A 19,082-nucleotide genomic window follows, 5' to 3' on the forward strand; every position below is an offset into this window, starting at 1 on the left:
AAAGCTAACTTTGGTTAAATCATGTTGCAAATAAAGTTGGCATTAGAGTACTACAGACAGCTGTTAAGTGATGGGCAAAAGTAATTGCAACTCTTATAAAGATTTCATTTTTGTACTTTCAGTAAATTGATGTGATTAAATTTAAAGACTTCATCCTTTACTAATTACAGAATGTGCTTCAAACCCTGACCATGTGGTAGTTATTGTGTTGAAGTCTCTTGGTGCTGTCTACAGATTACTCCATTTACTACAGAAACTTCTTTTCATTCTGTTTGATTTTCACAAATGGTATTTATTGTCTGTGGTTTGTGTTATGTGGCCTACAGGGGAAAAAAGCCATCTGCTTAAGTATTTAAATAGTCATAAGTCTATAGTTCCCTAAAATAACCCAGTCTAATTTCTCAGAAAGGTGTGAAATTCCTTTTTCTGGGAATTGTTTTCTGCTTCTGATTCTTGCCCTCATTGACATCTATGCTGGTGTCTTATTTCCCTGCCACGCGAGATAAAGTTAAAAGCATGAAAGTTAACAAAAGACCTCACAAGAAATAGCCTGCTCAGATGTCCCCCTTGCATAACTCCCTTTATCCTCTTTCCACTGATTTCACTTATCAGTAATGGCTATGCATCAGAGCATATTTCCAGATTAAATTGTTTTAAGGGCTAATAATTGTCTTTTGGTATTTGTTATTCCTATTATCATTTTTTTTAGATATAAATTTCTTGTAAACGTCTTTTTTCAAAGATCCCTAATAAGTGAATTCAAAAGGTTGGTGTTTGATGAGAGGAGGTGTACATTTTTTATTGAACACAGGTAACTTTTTGCTTTTCTCATCACTGTTTCTTGAATCTTTGAAAGTATACCAGTGAATCAAACTTGCTTCTCCAAACATCAGTGGATTGAGCATAGCTGAGAGTTACTGTCTCAAATTTTAATTTTTACTTTATTTACTTATTGTTTAAACATATTTTATTGATTTTTTTTTTTTACAGAGAGGAAGAGAGAGGGATAGAGAGTTAGAAACATTGATGAGAGAGAATCATTGATCAGCTGCCTCTTGCACATCCCTCACTGGGGATGTGCCAGCAACCAAGGTACATGCCCTTGACCAGAATCGAACCAGGGACTTTTCAGTCCACAGGTTGACGCTCTATCCATTGAGCCAAACCGGTTTGGGCATTAACTTTTACTTTAAATAAAGCTTTAATGCTACAAAGAAAAAAACAATTGTTGAGGAGAGAATTACAAGAAAATCTTTTGGGTGCTGAAAATGCTTTATATCCTGATCTGGAGTTGCGGCTTCACGGTAATGTGTAGCTGTGTTTGTGTGTGTGCACATGCATGTGTGTTTCTTCATGTATAGAAATCCATCAAGTTGTAAGCTTATGACTTGTGCTTTATATTATATATGTTATACCACAGTAAAGCAAATTAGTATTTCCTAGTTTTGAAGAGTCTTTCATATTAAAGCATTTAGAACATGAGACAAGGTAAGGGAATTGTCAAAAGTATAAATGACTATTTAATTAGAAGGTATTATGATGTAGAAATATAACAAGCATAATTAATATTCAAAGTGGATTATCCTCTATCCTCTAGCCCTGGATCTTTTAAACTTCACTTTAGTCCCTCAGTTTGGTGCAGAGAGGGAGTTCTTTTTGTCTTTTTGTACCAGGATGACTTTTCATTCTGCCCCTGCTGTGGAATTTAAAGGTTTAATTCTAGGGCAGTGAGCAGGAACTTATTTTCTCACAATCTGCCACCTTACTATATTTTAATGAAGTAGCACAAATTGTCCCTGGGATGACCATGGATAGAGTTTCCAACAGCTGAAAGAGAATTCAATGGAGTCAGGGGCTTTATTAAGGAACTCTATTATAGAGGTAGAGAGGACGCACAAGAATTTAATGAGGATGGGAGCAAGCCAGAACACTTACATTCCTATTAATATTTTGTTAAGCATTTTGTGACAGAAAACTGCTAGGGTTGGCAGATAAATGAAGAGAGAACTGTTCTGTGAGTTCCAAACTAGGTCCCTCATTAAAACAATTTTAACAGGCACTTGGACACCATCAACTTATAGGGTATCCTCTTAGAGTGACTTCACAGATAGTCAGCCTGACTGACAGGCCCTGAGAGCCAGCATGGCTGTCTTTTGCTGTTGTGAAGTTTGATCTCTTATGATTTCAGACTTGTTCTCCCCTACTGTTCCTCTAGTTCCCACAGCTTTTTATTTGATGATAGCTTCTCTAAATATTTTCTTTTATTTTATTATACCTCTCTATCTTTTTGCTCCCATTTTAAAGTCCTTTCCTGGACTTTTTTTGTTTTAAATATATTTTTTATTGATTTCAGAGAGGAAGGAAGAGGGAGAGAGAGAGATAGAAACATCAATGATGAGAGAGAATCATTGATCGGCTGTCTCCTGCATGCCCCCTACTGGGGATCGAGCCCACAATCCAAGCATGTGCCCTTGATTGGAATTGAACCTGGGATCCTTCAGTCAGTAGGCTGATGCTCTATCCACTGAGCCAAACCAGCTAGGGCCTTTACTGGACTTTTTAAAAAGCCAGTTTAGTTACAAATTCTTGTCCTTCTTTCTCTCATCTATCTCTCCTTCAACAGCTAGCTCAAAATTCATATCTTGTATCATTTTAGCCCATACTGGAACTTGGCTGTCTGTGACTTTCAATGTGCACTATATGATTTCTAATCTCTTCATACAAATGGCTTATTTCTCCAACTTTCTTGGCGGGAGGGGGGGAATCACCCTCATTTTATATTTATTTTAGGGGATAACACAGTGCTTTAGAGGTATTAGGTAATAAAAATATATTTGTGGAATTAACAAATTATATATTCAAGGCTTCTATAACATCAGGTATTATTTTTGTTTAAAGTTAATGCTGTGAAAATGGGTTCGTAAGAATATTATAGTATTTTTTAATCTCAAGTAATCTCATTCTTAGGGTTACATTATTTTTAATTTTCCTTTTAAAATTCAATCTGACAAGAGGGCCATTTGTATATGTGTAGGAAATCCTTTGCCCAATATAGACTTTCAGTAAATACAGGTTTTAAATAATGCAACATGGATACGGCTCATTACAGTCTCTAAATAATTACCGGGACCCTTCAATAACGGAAATACTTTTTCTGATGGATCATTAGAAATACATTTGAGGTAGACTTTTTAAACCAGTAATAATCATAGAAACTATCTTAATTGCTTTTGAAGTGAAGTCTTTTGTAATATGAAGGAACACTTGCTAATTCATCTGTCTTGCTAGAGTGGATTTTCTCAAATTGATTTGCTTTAAAATGGGAGAGGGAGATTGGTTTGTTGTTCCACTTATTTATGCATTCGTTGGTTGACTCTTGTATGTGCCCTGACTGGGCATCGAACCCACAACCTTGGCATGTTGGGATGAAAAGTTCTGTCTTTTTTATGCTCTAGAAGTAATGTGAGGTTTAGATTCAACTCCCTTTAATCTAAAACACTAACTGAGCTCCAAATCACTTAGTAGCCTCCCCATTTTTCAACAGGAGGGATAAAAAGTGATGTAATTTATTGTCCACATTTTATAGTTTTCCCTTTAAAAAAACCTTCTTACACAGTCCTTGTATTTGCAGAGTCTAGAGCAGTGGTTTTCAACCTTTCTAATGCTGTGACCCTTTAATATAGTTCCTCATGTTGTGGTGACCCCCAACCATAAAATTATTTTTGTTGCTACTTCATAACTGTAATTTTGCTACTGTTATGAATCATAATGTAAATATCTGTGTTTTCCGATGGTCTTAGGTGACCCTGCTAGTGGTTCTCAATCTGTGGGTCATGACCAACTGAGCTATCTAGATATTTACCTTACATTCATAACAGTAGCAAAATTACAGTTATGAAGTAGCAACGCAAATAATTTTATGGTTGGGGGTCACCACAACACAAGGGACTGTATTAAAGGGTCGCAGCATTAGGAAGGTTGAGAACCACTGGTCTAGAGAGTGAGATGGCTTTCAAATGTGGCCCTGGCTAGGCAACGCCTGGAAGCCCAGAGCACTGGACCGGCTACGCTGGCTGGAGCGAGACAATGAGGATAATGGTGTCAGGGAGAGTCTGAGGGAAGATGTAGGCAACACAACAGGTTTGACGAGGTAAAGGGGAGCACAGTGTGGGAAGGACAGAAGGTCATGGCTGGCCTGTGCTGCTGAACATGGGTGCACACCTATATAACAACTGTGTCATCCTTTTAGTCAGGCAGCTGCATCTACTGGGCACTGACTCACTGCTTAGGAGTTTCTTCATCATTACCCTGTCTGTACCCTGGTCTCTTAGATATGCAGTCAGAAGAAAATCTGTCTTTATTACTGAACAGCTAGTGTCTGTCCCTGGGCCTTGCCTAAGAAGACTGGATAAGAGGTATAACTCTGGAAGCTTACCCTCAGGATGGTGCTCCACCCCACCAGGCTTTTCCTCTCACTCTTTGTTTCACATTCTTTGACAGTTTTCATCATCTATTCACTTCATTCATTCATTCCCAGCTTCATCCATTCACTGAGCAGATACACACACACACACACACACACACACACACACACACATAGAGGCCTGGTGCACAAAATTCATGCATGGTTAGGGCCGATCTGTGGGGCAACCAGCAGGACAATCAGGGGGCTCCCCCGCTGGCACCTGCCTTGGCTGGCCTGGGAGCCTGCAGGCTGGGGCAGCTCCTGCATTGAGCATCTGCCCCCCTGGTAGTCAGTGCATGTCATAGCAACTGGACATTCCACTGGTCATTCCTCCATTAGGTCGATTTGCATATGAGGCTTTTATTATATAAGATATATATATAGCCAAAACTGGTTTGGCTCAGTGGTAGAGCGTCGGTCTGTGGACTGAAAGGTCCCAGGTTCGATTCCAGTCAAGGGCATGTACATTGATTGCAGGGACATCCCCAGTGGGGGGTGTGCAAGAGGCAACTGGTCGATGTTTTTCTCTCATCGACGTTTCTAGCTCTCTATCTCTCTCCCTTCCTCTCTGCAAAAAATCAATAAAATATGTTTAAAAATATATATATATATATGAAACACATACTAGTATATCTCTTATATCACATGTGTCAAACACAAGGCCCGCAGGCCAAATCCAGCCCGCCAGGCCTTGCAATGTGGCCCGCACCGCGCTGTCATCACTGCACTCCGCTGTCAGTTTATGACATTGTCAGTTTATGACTGTTCAGTAAACCATTCGGCCCGTGATTTAGGCTGGATTTTAGATTTTGGCCCCTTCTCTGATTGAGTTCGACACCCCTATATATGATCAATCACTTTATCTTTTAATCCTTCTATCTATCATCTATTTATCTACCCATCCATCATCTATTTATCTACCTAGATTTATTTTAAGAAATTGGACTGTAGACGATGGCGAGTCCATGATATGCAGAGTAGGATGACAGGCTGGAGAAGCAGGGAAGAGTTGATGTTGTAGCTCTAGTCAGAAGGCAGTCTGGAGGCTGCCTTCTCTCTTTCTTGGGAGGTCCATCCTTTTTCTATTAAGGCCCTCAATTGATTGGATGAGATCCATCTACATTACAGATTTAAATGTCAATCTTTTTTTAAAAAATACTTTCACAGCAACAACTAGACTGATATTTGATCAAATATCTGGGTACCATGGCCTGGCCAAGTTGACACATTAAATTAATCATCACAGGTAGTATGTGTCTTATACAGGAAAGTAGTATAGGCCCTTGTTCTCAGTGAATAAATGTTTAATTTTAAAGATGCTCAAATAAATCAATACATTAAATAAATAAATAAATAAATAAATAAATAAATAAATATAAAGTCATGAGCTTTGTGATAAATTTTGTATCACCTATTAAAAGCTTTGGGAATCTAGAGGAAAGAATGATTAATTCTGGCTCTGGGAAGTAGGAAAGGCTTCTAAAAGGGAGGCAGTTTGAGATGAATGTTGAAAGTAAAGTAGAATTTTTCAAAGTGAAGAAAAGGTAAGGACTGGGGGAGAGGAAAATATACCAGGTCCAACAAACATGTAACTTGTTTATGAATTTATTCTATAATATTTTATCGAGTGCAGTTTTCTTGCTTCCTATTGTTCTAGCTTATAATGAATGCAAAGAAGATTTATCTCTTCTCAGAATGAATAATGAAAATGGTTATTCTTTTTGAGTGAAGCTTGCCATGTGTTAGGTACTATGCCAAATGTTTATACCCATTATCACAATTTTATTGTCCAACACCCTGTGGGGAAGGTTCTCAGTGGTGAAGCTCAGTCAGTATGATATCAGTGGACTGTCAAGGGTCTCCTGAGTGTACTTCTGGGACATGGGAAGGACAGGGAATTGCAAGGCAGGGAGGCTGGGGCTAGGGCATAGCTTTTTTCATCACTAGGCTAGGCCTGGAGTAGGCAGAGAGGACATAAGCCCAGCCTGAGCTCACACCCCAGGTGATTCAGTAGCTGTTCCGATATAGATAGATGGAAGCTTGTGTGACAGGACCCAGGAAATGGAATCTATAATAGTCCTACCTTTCATTCTTTCCTAATTTTGCTTCCACTGAAGTAATCACTTTCATTATCCCAATTAGAGAGGTTAAGTGAATTTCTCAAAATTTCACAGCTAGTAAGTTGTGGTTCAACTTGTGACTGCCTGAACTCAAAACCTGTGCTCTATCCACTGAGCCATACCTGCCAGGGCTGAAATGCTATTTTATTGTGGTTTTGATTTACATTTTTATGAAGATTAGAGATGATGAACATCTTTTCATGTCTATTGGCCATCCGTATATGCTCTTTGGAGACATGTCTATTCATGTCCTCTACCAATATTTTAATTGGTTTAGTTTTTTGATGTTGAGTTGTATGAGTTATTTATATATTTTGGATATTAACCCCTTTTGGGTATATCATTTGTGAATATATCTTACCATTCAGTATGTTGTATTTTTATTTTGTTGATGGTTCTTACTGTTACTTTTGTTATAGATGTTATGGGATGCAGCAAAGATGATAGATATTAAATTTGTCTCAAAGGTAGGAGAATTTTGAGAGTGGCTGTTACTCTTTGCACTGGCTAGTAAAGGTTTATCTTTCTTGAGCTTGGTTAAAACAGTAGTTTTCAATCCCCCCCCCACCCCCCCCACACACACATAAACACAATTTTGTGTATAAAATCAAGGGGTTCAAATACCAGTTAAAATCCTGTATCCAAACCCACCTGGTGGGAGACCTTACAGAGGACCTTATTTGTGGTTAGCAACCAGAAAGCTCATTTTTGGCTCTTAGAAATGATGAGCAGTGTTGTCACTGAGAGCTTATACTCTCCAGACCTTCTTAGCTTAGCCCAGGAGGATTTACCAAAAGCTATTCATTTAACTTAGACTCAAAGTCTGTTATTCCTTTAATGCCAGACAAATGCTTCATATAGAAAACACTTATACTAGTATAGCATCTCTACATAGTACACGTTGTATATTATTTATTATTTTAGAAGTAAATTTTATGTGCTCACACACTTAAACAGCAAATCAACAGGTGTCCATATTTAAGTAAGAGGTGGGAGGGAACTAGCATTTATTGAGCATGAAGAACACATTAAGTGCTCTGTTTGTAACTTCTTAATTCAACATAGTATTGCCAAGTCTAATAAATTCACCCAAGACAACCAGTTAAGGGAGTGGCTGAGCCAGTTTTCAAATCTAGCTTTCTTCTAAGCCTTTGCTTAATAGACAATATTGGATATTTGTTCTTTTTGGCTACCTTGTATTGTTTCTCTCTCTCTCTCTCTCTCTCTCTCTCTCTCTCTCTCTCTCTCTCTCTCTCTCTCTCTCTCATATTATTCCTGCTGTTCTCCACCCCACTCCCATGTCTTCTATGATGTGCCCCTGAACCTGTTAATCAAGGTACCTACCCTCCCGTATGACTCAAATGAGGATCATCACATTCTCTGAACTGTTTAAATAAAAAATTAGAGAAACTCAAAAATTGAAAACTTTGTTGGAACTAATTCTTTGTAGTATTAACACCATGCTTTTATTTTTTTTTAATTTTTATTTTTAAATATATATATTTTTATTGAGTTTTTACAGAGCAGAAGAGAGAGGGATAGAGTTAGAAACATCGATGCGAGAGAATCATTGATCAGCTGCCTCTTGCACACCCCTTACTGGGGATGTGCCTGCAACCAAGGTACATGCCCTTGACCGGAATCTAACCCGGGACCTTTCAGTCCGCAGGCCAATGCTCTATCCACTGAGCCAAACCGGTTTCGGCAACACCATGCTTTTAGTACTTTGGTTCTGAGATGGGGAAGAAAGATAAACAAAGATCGAACCAGCAAATTCAGTGATTTCCTATCATGTCTAAGAGGAAAGGCTTTATGAAAAAGGAGGGTGTTGAAACTATTTCATAATGTGAGATTTGGGGATTATTTGTGGATTATGTTAATTCTGACTTTCCTTGTGTCTTGTTTGCACATTCCTGTTTCCTAACTTGATTATGATTTAGCTGTAATGGTACAAACCAGGGCAGAATTGGAAAATAAGTTGGCCCAGGGTAACCTTTCCTTCAGGCTGCAGAACTGGTGAAATGAAAGCTAATCCCTAGAAAGTGGTCTGCCAGGAAGAAAAGCTGCACCGAAATGGGCATCTAAATTTTTCCTTCCTACTTGTTTGCTTTGGTCTTAAAGAATGTAAGAAATTCCTACTGTAGGTAGGAATTTCTTCACTGGCTCCCAGTCACCTCTTCTTAACATAGGCTTATCTTTTATTTTTAGCACTTTGTTTTGATCTGTATGTCTTTTAGCTCTAAATAGTTTATTCCATGAGATGATTCAGTTCTGAGAAATCAAGCCAGGTGAAGATGAAATGTAAAGTTTTGTCACCTTTGTAGTATTTTCATCTGTTTTTAAAAAATATATAACTTCCCACCAATATTTCTTGGCAGCATCCTTTTTTACCCCTGCTTACCCCCCCCCCCCCCCCCCCCCAGTTAGTTGCAGAACATTTTGAGTTGGATGGTATCCTAGCAATCATGCATTTACCTTTCTTATTTACAGATGAGGAAATAGAGGCCTAGAGAATTATCTGGCTTGTCAATAATTATGTGGTTAATTAGTAACTGGATAGGGTTTTCAGATTTCCAGTGCAACATGCATTCTGCATCCACAAGCTGCCAACTAATTGACCAAGCCAGGAGAACAAAAGCAATTCCCATTTAACCCACACTAAAGAAAAATATGGAAATGAAGAAGAAGTTGAAAGAGTTTTCAAAGTATTGAATTTCATTGAGAAACAGGGGAAGATTTTGAGCCATGTAGAGGAAAGAGGAAGTGGGCAGAGAGGTGTTGCTTTTTGGAAGAATTGCTTTTAAGCCAGGTTGCTTTATTTTCTTGGCAAGTGCCTGCATGCTTATTTCATGGGTTAAATGATCCCTTTAAGGTGAATGAAACACTGTCTCATTTCTTCGTGAACAAAAATTTGAAAAATAACTTATTTTTTCCTCTGGGAATTTGTAACGTTAAATTCCCTTGGTTTCAGCGTCTATGTTGCAAACAGGCTAAGGGGAACTGGGACTTTGACTTCTTTCTCTAATTGGCTTCTGTGCTTTGGTGTGTTGTGAGAAGTGAATGTTGTCTGGGCACCCTGCTCCTTTTCCAGTTCTCGAGTGAACATCCAGGGTCTGCTTGGCAGCTTGTCTCTTTCTGGATGACAACGCCCTAGGTCAGGATGGTTTGTTTTCAGTATAGGGCCAGCTGTTCCAGTATTACTTTTTCAGGGTTGGAAACCACAAGTTTGGACCCTGAGGCAAACGGCTGAGAATAAAAATGTAAAGAGAAAGGTCAGATGACATTTTGTTGGGATTGTTGACTTTCTGTTTGAAACTATCCCTGCTGTAAACATTTTGACTTAAAGAATATATGATGGAAAGTCATACATATTAAGTGAAAACATACATCTTTCTCCTTTCCTTTAGGCAACAAGAGCAAATATTAAAAAGGGAGTAGTACAGCTGAAATTTACAATCTCTCTTCTGAATAAAAAAGTATTTCTTAATAACACTACCGGTTTTTGGTTCTGGGCCTGGGGTGCCAGGGCTTTCTGTGTGTAAATAAAAGCAACGATCAAAGCAAACATTTGGTCAGAAACATAACTTCAGAGCCATCCTTACCACAATTGTAGCTACAGAATTTAGAGCAAGGTTTTAGGAAGTTAGTCTCTGTACTTGAAAGCCTATGGCATGTCATAAGAATTTGCTGTGTCATAAGAATATTCACTGTATACTTTGAAATAAAGAAGAAAAAAAAAAGCAATAGCCCTAGCTGGTTTGGCTCAGTGGATAGACCTTCAGCCTGCGGACTGAAGGGTCCCAGGTTTGATTCCTGTCAAGGGTACATACCTCGGTTGCAAGCTTCTCCCCAGATAGGCTCAGGCAGGAGGCAGCCAATTGATGTGCTTCTCTCACATCAGTATTTCTCCCTGTCTTTCCCTCTCTCTTCCACTCTCTAAAAATTCAATGGAAAAATATCCTCGAGTGAGAATTAAAAAAAAAAAAGTAATAAATAAAAAGTTTAATAATTATCACTTGTAAAGTTGGCTATTTTTTCCTTGTAATAATTTATGTATTTATTTATTTAATTTTTTTTTCTTTTTTTTTTTCTTCTTTTTTTTTTTCAGAGAGGAAGGGGGAGAGATAGAGAGCCAGAAACGTCGATGAGAGAGAAACATCGACCAGTTGCCTCTTGCACACCCCCTACCGGGGATGTGCCCGTAACCAAGGTACATGCCCTTGACCGGAATCGAACCTGGGACCTTTCAGTCCGCAGACCGACGCTCTACCACTGAGCCAAACCGGTTTCGGCTATTTATTTAAATATTTTTTATTGATTTCAGAGAGGAAGGGAGAGGGAGAGAGATAGAAACATCAATGATGAGAGAGAATAATTGATTGGCTGCCTCCTGCACAGCTCCCACTGGAGATTGAGCCCTCAACCTGGGCATATGCCCTGACTAGAAATCGAACCAGTGACCTCTTGGTTCCTGGGTTGACGTTTAACCACTAAACTACACCTGGCTGGGCTCCTTGTATTTAGATTATAGTTACAAACCTTTGAATGCCAAGTTCTGTGATTTTTAATAAAATCAACAGTAATATAAAAAAAAAACACACTTAAAAACAATTCACAATGACATTCCTCACACAATAATACATACAGGGTGGGGCAAAATTAGGTTGACAATAGTATGTGAAACAGCTTATTCTTGTACTATTATTTGTTAACTGGTGACCCGGTATATGAAATTCATGCCCATTAAAAGGGAATTAATTAGAGGAAATATTTTAATACTATTATTTGCCCTTTCTCTATAATAGAAGTGTCAAAGATGAAAGAAAATTAGTAAAATGTATATGAAAATCTGCCTCCTGTCAGAGTCTGGGACACACAGTAGGACTTAGAATCAAGTCCCCGCCCACCACCCGCACTGGCTTTGAAAACACAAGCAACCCAAACCCGGCTGACCCCACCCCTGTCAATTCTCACCGGGCGGGGAGCACAACCTCAGGTCCCCTAACCCAGCACTGGGTGGGGAGCCCGGCCTGAGGTCCTCTGTCAAGCCCCGTCAGAAAAGAGGCATGGCTTGAGGTCCCCCGTCAAACCCTGCCAGGTGGGGGGCATGACCTGAAGTCTCCCAGCCCAGTGCCGGGGCAGGGAGTGTGGCCTGAGGTCCCTGTCAAGTCCCACCAGTGAGAAGTGCAACCTGACATTCCCCATCAAGCCCTACCGGGTGAGGGGTGCAGCCTGAGGTCCCCTGTCAAGCCCAGTGGGGTGAGAGGGTGCGACCTGAGGTCCCTAGCCCCAGCCAGGAGCCATGCAGTCTCAGGTCCCTGCTGTTCAGTTGTGATGTTAGAGCATCCTGGATAATTTGCATATTCCTCTATTATATAGGTAATTGTATAATTTTTTTACAAAAAAATGTAAACCTACTTTTGCCCCATGCTGTATTTTTGCATAATAGTTTCTGGTTCTTTTTGTAGGCCTATGTATTTTTTTTAAATTGTTGACAGTATTACAGATGTTCCCTATACCTTCCCCTTTTCACCCCTCCTCCTAATCCCAACCCCTCTCCAGGCCTTCACCATACTATTGTCTGTGTCCAAGGACTATGCATATATGCATATATGTTCTTTGGTTAATCTCCTCCCTTCTGCCCACCCTCCTCCCATAAATATTAATATGTTTTATAGTATTTACAACCACATTATTTTATATTATACTTTTTTAATGTTATAGTCCACTTGTTTCTCAACATTCAATTTTCCCATCATATTAACAATTGCTATTTTAAATGATTGCATATTTCATATTATCATCTTAATTTGCTAACTTCTATTGGCTACTAGTTTTTAATTTATTAAAGTTTATTATAGAAATACAGATAGATGTATATTACAGATAATGTTATATTGAGCATCTTCATGTCTATAGCTTTTTATTTTATTAGTATTCAGTTGAATTTCTCATAATTAAATTCCCTCAAAAGTTATAAAGGTTAAAGACTATGAACATCTCTATGATTCTTGCTGTATATCGATATATTGCTTTCTAAAGTATTTATATAATTTGACCATTTGGCTTCCTCTGCAGTGTTATGTGTATTGGATGTTATCATTTGTTTGTTTTAATTTGCAATTTTATTACTACTGGAATAAACATTTTTTTGTGAATTTTGTTTTATTGTCTTATTGGTTGTATTTATTTAGATGTAACTTGTCTATGAAGTTTAACAACTTATTTTTCCTGTTTAATAGTTTCTCTGAGGAATAGTCTACTTTGACTACTGGACACTTGAATGTCTATTCTAAAGTGATCTCCAGGCCAGGCACATTAGAATAGTTTTTTCTGTTTGTACCATCAGGAAACTATCCCACCTTCTCACTGTGTCCACACTTGGCAGAGAGAGAGAGGGAGGAAAAGAGAGAAAGTCTTTTCTGGTGCTTAGTCTTATAAGGGCATTAATCCCATCATAGAGCTCCACCCTTACAACCTATCCTAACCCTAATTATCTCCCAAAGTCCTCATCTCCAAATGCTATCATATTAGAGGTTAGGACTTTTAAAATATTGGAGGAATACAAACATTGAGTCTACAACATTCCCCTTCTCCTTCAGATCAGTCTAGCCTCTACCCAAATACACACCCGCCTTACTTAGAGAGAACTTGGTGAATGTTAAAGACAGACATAAAATTTCATGAACACCTGATTGAGCTTTAAAACATCTAATCACTATATATGGAACAGAATGAAAAAAAAAAAAAAAGAGAGAGAGAGAGAGAACAGTGTGGAATGAAAGTAGTTGGAACATCTAAATGTCGGGGAAATCACTAACCATGACATTTGTCTTACGGGTATTGATAATGGCATGTGGTGTGTGTTGAGATTTAAGAGTACCATTTGGAAGAGCATTTTTGCATCTTGTAATACATGAATTCTGAATTTTGAGTTCTTGTCTTTAATGATATGGATGGAACTTCATAATGTTGGAATCTTAGCAAATACTAAGAATTACCTTTTGGGTACTGTTTCTCCCCTCCTCCCCTTTCTGCTCTTCCCTTCATTTCATTCCTAACCCACATCTCTGCATGCAAAATACCAACTGGCATCAGGCTAGTTACACATCTAGTTGTTTCTTTATTTTCTTTTGTTGGTCAGAAATGAATCAATATCCTGGTAAAGAGTAAAGAAGGCTGGTCTTTTCAAAGAGCTGCTTTGTAGGTAAATACAAACATGATAATTTGAGTGTTTAAAAATACTTTTTAGTTACTATGTTCTTTAATTATATAATTCTTAAGCTTAAATGGTTATATTAGGATTTTAAAAATCCCATTATTTGATAATTTAAAAAAGTAACTAATTTGTAGAATCTGAATGTTTTATTTGCACGGTAAAAATGCAAACATTACAAAAAAAATACAGTAAAGAATAAATTTTCTTCTCATCCCATATTCCCAGATTTGTTGTCTCTCTTCTTCTTCGTGGAAACTATACTAACATCTTGCTAGTGCCTTATAGAAAAGTTCTTAAGTATTAGTTATATAACCCTTTTTTTAAAAACCCAAGCTTAAAGTACTTCATATTCATTCTTACTATTTTTTTTACTTTTAACTTACCTGTGTCTTATTTCTTAGAGATTGGTTCCTTTTAGCACATACAGCTCATCCCATTTCTTTTTGACTGGCATATAATGAGGATATGCTGTAATTTAGTAAATTAACCCCTTATTAATAGGTACTTAGGTAGTTTTTAAAAAACAAACCCCAATGCAATGTGTATATTTGGATAAGTATATTTGTAATATAGTTGTAGGCTGAATAATAGCACGAAGAAAAATGAGGTGTTGTAGTGGTTAAAAGCATGGATATTAGAGTTTTACTATTCACTACCTGCCTACTATTTAAAAGCCGTATAACCTAAGGACACATTACTTAACTTTTTGTGCCTCAGTTTCCTCATCTATAAAATGGGTATAAATAATTGTACATACCTTGGAGATCTGATTATTTAGGGAATTGGTACAAGTGCAGCATCTGAATCTATAATAATCTTTAATAATAAAATCATAGTATAAATCATTGACTGGCTGCCTCCTGCACATCCCCCACTGTGGGTGTGACCACCTGGTCAACCACTGGGCCATTATGGCTGGGCTATACCATGTCTTCTTTATCCATTCATCTATTGGTGGATACTTAAGTTGCTTTCATATCTTGGCTATTGCATATAATGCTGCAATGAACATAGGGGTGCATATATCTTTTCAAATTTGTGTTTTTATTTTCTTCAGATAAATATCCAGAAGTGAAATTGCTGTGTTGTATGGTAGTTTAGTGTTCATACTGTTTTCCAGAGGGAATGCACCAACTCACAATCCCATCAATAGTGCACATCCTCATCAACAAAGTTATTTGTTAACTTATTGATAATAGCCATTCTGAAAGGTGTAAAATGGTATTTCATTGTGATTTTAATTCCAGACTTCCTTCTGGATGAAGCCACTTCAGCAGGGGCCAAGGCAGAGGCAGTTAGGGGTGATCAGGCAGGCAGGTGACCAATTAGGGGCAATCAGGCAGGCAGAGTGGTTAGGTGCAATCGGGTGGTCAGAGTGGTTAGGGCCATCTGGCAGGCAGGCAGACGAGCAGTTAGGAGCTAGCAGTCCCAGATTGCAAGACGGATGTCAAACTGCTGATTTAGGCCCGATCCCACAGGGATTCTTGTGGGATTGTGCCTAAACTAGCAGTTAGACATCCCCTGAGGGGTCTGTGATTGCAAGAGGGTGCAGGCTGGGCTAAGGAACACTCCCACCCCGTGCACAAATTTTGTGCACAGGGCTTCTAGTCAGTATATAAAATGTTCTTATAAATTATCTAGGATAATTTCCTGTATCCAGGACCTTTTTGAGAAACAACACTATTATTGGATAGTAACAAATAAACAAACAAAAACTTGATAAAGAACTCACTGCTAAACTTGTTACAAATATTGATCTATTTGAGCAGAATTTTGACTTAAAGGAGAAGGTAGGGATGATAAATTGAGAGTAGGAGTTTCTGCTGTAGGTAGAAATGAGAAGCTGAATTTAGTCTCATTTGTTTTTAAACATTGGATTAAAGGTTATAATTTTTGGGCCTCAATGGCCTTATCTGTTACATGTGGGGATTAGGTGATCCTTACAGTAACATCCAGCTCAAACAATTATGTCTGTGCTTATTTCATTCTCAAATTGAGATGTAATTTAGAGGGCTTAGACAGTGGAGATATATTTATATCCTGACTCATGTAACAGCATCACTTTGCACATGTTCCTTCTGCATGGAATGACCTTCCCCTTGTCTGACTGTGCAGGTGAACTCTGACTCATCCTCAGAGACTTAGCACTGGCTGGGCCTTCATTGTGAAGTCTGCTGACTGTCTCAACTCTGTTAGCCACTTTCTTCCTTTGAGCTGTCTTAGTCCCTGTGTTATGTGATGGGATATGAGTTTTCATATATTGGCTAGTCGTTTTTGTCACTCCATATTTGGCTTTGGTATGGGATGTTTGATGTATCAAGCAAGAGACGATATAATATTGTCTTAGATTTTAAATTACAAAATTCTGGGCCCTTCGTGGAATGAAAAGGTACACATTCATGGAGAGAAGACAGGGAGCAGACAGGCTGAGAAAGTAAAGCTTCCATACTCCAGAAGAGAGAAGTGCTCCAGATAAGTGAGCAGGACGTGAGCAGACACTGTGGACTCCTGACGAAGAGTAAGGTTCTGTGCCTGGGTTCCCGGAGCTCAGCACAGGGATAAGGAGAGTGACAGAAACCTGCGAGAGGTATGTGGAATCTGAGCACAGAGGGAGCACAGATTTCCTTTCCTGGATAGAGCCCAGGGAGGTGAGAAGAATCAAAAGTATAATAGAACTGGCTGCCCAGGGCACCCAGGTAGACAGGCTGGAGGGAATGTGCAGAGGTTCCATAGAGCCATGCAGGGTGGGTGTGGGAGCAGAGGATGGAATTCTGTGCTCAGAGGAGAGTGTAGAAGTGGTAGAGAGCTGAGGATGGTCCTGCTGAGTTTCTTGAGGCCCAGTATGGTGTGGGAGCCACAGAATGGTCCCTTGTATCTTAAAAGGGTAAGGGAGTTAAAGAAAGTTGTTCCCCTCCCCCCCTACAAGGTACTTTTGATTGGAAACATGAACAGAAGCCAGCAGTGACTCAAAGATAAGATAGAAGATGTCTCAGTAACTCCAGCCTTTCCCAGAGACATGTAGAAATCCTGATTCGATGGAGATGACCACAACCTAGAAATTATAGGATCTCCATGGTAGAACTGAAGTTTGTTAGAATTTTTAAAAATGTAAATAAAGATTCCTAACACCTCTGATACTTGTCCATTCCACTATAAATGTCTAACTTCTTATCTGCTTCTCTGGATCACAAGCTCTTTGAGGGAAGTCAATAGGTCTTTATGTTCTATTTTTTGTGTGTCTGTACCTGACAGAGGCCTACTATAAGTTTTTTGAATGAGTAAATGGACACTTATTGGATAGCTTTTCTGTGTCTCAACCTATCTTCGATGTTTTTACAGCCCTGTGTATCTCCATTTTGCTCTTGAGACACTAAAGCACATGGAACTGATGTAACCCATGCATGGTCATGGAAGTCAAATTTGTCACTCACACCATAGGCCCTCTGACTCCAGACTACCTTCTTAGGTTAAAAAACAATAACACAAAACAGAATCTTTTCTCTTACTGTCTGAGTATAACTATGGAATAAGAATGAAAATCAGTTTTTCACTTATTTTAGTAAAATTTTACATATTTCTTACTTTACTTTCAAAATAAAAAGCAGAGTGTTCTGCTAATTTTACTATTATAAATTATAAATTAGAAAAAAATACTAGTACAGTCTGACTGTGATACCACAAATATAATAATGCTATAGATAGTTTCATATTCTTAAGTATTAAGAAACAGATGTTCTTTGTAGATGGTAAATAAAATAAGAAAAGTGTAAGTTAAAACTCACTAATAATTATACTTTCTACAGATACCTACTATTATCCTTCAGTTACATTTCACCCTGATTTTAAAAAATTGATATCAATGCTTCATATGTCATTATATCGTGAGTGTTCTACATACCATGATCATGGTGTCCTATTTAGATTGTAGTGCTAAGTGGGAGAAATTATTGGAATTAGGGCTTCGCAGATAAATGAAAGTAACCAATATGCAAATTCTTGTTTTAGATACTCTACCAGAAAACTTGTAAAGACTCAAGGAAAGTGAAAAGATACATATAATGCAGTAAGTCATACATACATACAATCAAGTTAGAAAGTCAACCTGGTGCACAACAGTGATTGAATGAATGTAGCAACCTCCCTCTCTCAGAGATGGTGAAACATTGCTACAGCAAGGAGTAAAAGCTTGGCATTAGATTTACATTTCAGACTTTCTAAAAAGTTAACATGTGAGTTGCAGGTCAATTAAAGAAGAAAAGCACCTTCTACACAAGGCAGAATCCTCACCTGAGAGTATTTTTTCCATTGATGGTTAGAGAGAGTGAAAGGGAGGACCAGAGTGGGAGGCTGGGGGGTAGAGAGACACATCAATTGGTTGCCTCCTGCATGTGCTTTGACTGGGGCCAAGGATTGAACCTGCAACCAAGGTACTTGCCCTTGACTGAGAATCGAACCTGAGACCCTTTGGTCCTTGAGCGGATGCTGTAATCACTGTAAGCCCAAGCCTAGGGCTGCTAGAATCTTCTTAATGTGACTAGAAACCTCTGTGGAATACGTTGGCTTGTTTTTGGTGTTTAAAAAAAGAGGCCTTGACTTTATGTTTTTAGTCTTTGACATGTGAGGACTAATCTTATTTCAATGTCAATGTGCCCTGTCAGCTGCTGCAGATTTAAATATGATTAGCTCTTCCCTTTAATTGGCCATGTAATAAACCCGTCGTCTCAAAACCACGGCTTGGAGTTTTCGAGTACAGCCTTGGAGCCAGAGTTCCTGCATTTGAATCGTCATCGTGCTTTACGGTGTTTGAGACTATACAAGCTACTAACAATGCTTATGCCTCATTTTCCTTACTTGTCCTTATCTTGGAGGTTTTTATAATGATTAAATGAGTTAAAATGTGTGAATCTGAGGACGAAGAAGGGGTCATATATAAAAAAATCTCGGGGGGGGAGGGGCCTGCATGGCAGACCTTATAAGCTCAGGAACTAAAAGTAACCACATCAGATGGTCTGAACATAAAAATTCCTAACTGTCCAGCTGGAGAGGCTCAGTGGTTGAGCATCCACCTAAGAACCAAGAGGTCATGGATTGATTCTTGGTCAGGGCATATGCCCAGGTTGTGGGCTCGATCCCCAGTGTGGGGCGTGCAGGAGACAACTGATCAATGATTCTCTCTCATCAATGATGTTTCTCTCTCTCTTTCCCTCTCCCTTCCTCTCAGAAATCAATAAAAAAGATATATATTTTTTTAAATTCCTAATTAAAAGTGAGACATGGC

Source organism: Pipistrellus hanaki, assembly GCF_964339955.1.
Source record: "Pipistrellus hanaki genome assembly, chromosome: 4".
In the NCBI taxonomy this organism is placed as follows: Eukaryota; Metazoa; Chordata; class Mammalia; order Chiroptera; family Vespertilionidae; genus Pipistrellus; species Pipistrellus hanaki.